Here is a 2,268-nt window from a genome sequence, read left to right on the forward strand (position 1 = left end):
AAGATAGCGATTATGAAGACGAGATGGCACAGGACCTAGCCAATGATGATGATGTGGCCGAGGAAGAAGGGGAGCAGGAGGATTTTGAAGAGGAAATTCCAGATGAAGACATTTTGAAGGTCAGCAAGCCCAAACCTTCGAAAAAAAGGCAGAGGCGACAGCCTGCACCAAAGACAAAGAAAGAAAAGGTGGTGCCATTTCAGGAAAGGTACAATCGTATCAAAAACAATAAAATTCTTTTAGAGCGTGCCTTTGACCCCCTGTTGGTCAATTCCTTTATGGCAATACGGCACCATTTGGTAGCTCTAGGATGGGACAGGTTGATGGTTGCCCCTGTGATGGCCAATGTTTCTTTGGTTACTGAATTTTACGCGGCTGTCGGCACCACCTCAACCATTTCGGTACAAATTCGGGGTAAGAAAGTAGACTGGTCGGGGCCGAAGCTAAATGTGGCCCTTGGACTCACCCCACCGTTGAAGTGCTCCTTTGGCCAAATTATGAATGGGACACGTGAAGTTGCCGATGATGAGATCGCTTCCATCCTTACTTTCCCCGATCGCGGCTGGTCGCAAGACAACCGGCGACAAATCATTTTCGCCGGCCATCTTAACACGGAAGCAGGCCTTCGGTTTCAATTTCTCCGACATAATTTAATCCCAACAGTGCACGATAGTACTATCTCAAGGGACAGGTGCATCCTTCTTTACTGCATAATGAGCGAATTGCCCATCGACCTTGGGCGGATCATACAAGCCTCTATTTTGACCGCCGCGCAAAGAACAAATTCCCGTTTGGTCTTTCCGGCCCTAATCACCAAACTTTTGGCCAAGGCTAGGGTCCCGACTGTTGATGAGGATTCTATTGTTGTCGGCTCTCCTTCGTTGGGACAGAACACCATTGACCGCCGGCAGAGGGCATCTCGGCCCTATGTACATTTCGAGCCTTCTGTCCTGGTTGAGAGAGATACGGAAGAGCCCGTGGTGCCATCCATCGTTCAACCAAATGCACCACCGGTTGTCCTTCCCGAGCCACAGGTTGCTGCCATTCCCGAGCCACAGGTTGCTGCCGTTTCTGAGTCGCCGAGTGTTGCCGTTAGCGAGCCACCTGCCGTGCATATATCTGAGCCAGCCGCTGTCCCCATGGCCAAACCAACTGCCGAGATCCTAAGATGCGAAGATGATATGGCCAGCCCCTCCGAGCCACCGCCAAGTAACCCTTTAGGCTCGGGGTATGGATCGGCCACTTGGTTGTCCGTTTTGGCGCTTCAATGGGAGGAAACGAATCAGAAATTGGAAGCGATATTGTCAAAGGTTGGAGGTATTGAGGACCGAGTCTCCGAGTTGGAAAAGAAGAGTGCTCGTTATTGGGCATACACTAGAGACTGGAACCGGGTGGAAAGACAACTTTATGGACGTTAGGATACTCTCTTGATTGCCCAACTTCCACGGTTCCCCAGTGGTCTTTGCCCACCTCAAGTCCGGTGCTTCCCACCATTGCAAGCCCACTTGCCGACGTTCGTTGTTGCTGCGCCCTTTGCTCCGGCTCCCCACATTCCTGTTGTTGCTACGTTGCCTACCACGACTGCGATCGTTCCTGCGGTTGCTGTTTCCGTTACTGCTCCCATTATCAACAGCTCCGAGGCAGGATGTGTTCAAAAATATATATATATATATATATATCTTCGAAAAATTGGGAGGTATGAAAAAAAAAATAGAAGAATCGGTCTTCGGAAAATTGGAAGACGAAAATAAAAAGCCCGGTATTCCAAAGGGCAAGTTTATGCCAAGATATGGGTCGCAAACTTTTTCCAAAGTACTCAAAAGTGAATTAACGAGAACTTTTGTTTCAAACCCTTTTGTAGTATAGGATAAGTTTGGGGGAGGGATACACGTTATCATTGCCAAAAACACTAACCCAAAAGCCCTACTGATTAACGGCAACACTACGAAGATCAAGCAAGGAAATTGTACATCCTCTTTACTAGACGAATTTTCAACTCCTTCCGTAAGTGTTTCGTTCTTGTTCCTTTCTTTTTGTATCTTTTTAAATTATTTTATTTTACTTGAGGACAAGTAATACCTCAAGTTTGGGGGTGTGATAACTCTCATTATGTGAGAGTTATTTATTGTTCTATACCCCTATTTTATTGTATCTTTGGTATCCATTTTGCTCCTATCCTATATTTTTGGTCCAAATTATGTAAAGAGGTGATGAAAGGTTTAGAATTTAATTATTTTCTAAAAAACCCATTACTGTTGGTAAATTTTG

This window comes from Cynara cardunculus, assembly GCF_001531365.2.
Source record: "Cynara cardunculus var. scolymus isolate 2C chromosome LG 10, CcrdV1, whole genome shotgun sequence".
NCBI lineage: Eukaryota > Viridiplantae > Streptophyta > Magnoliopsida > Asterales > Asteraceae > Cynara > Cynara cardunculus.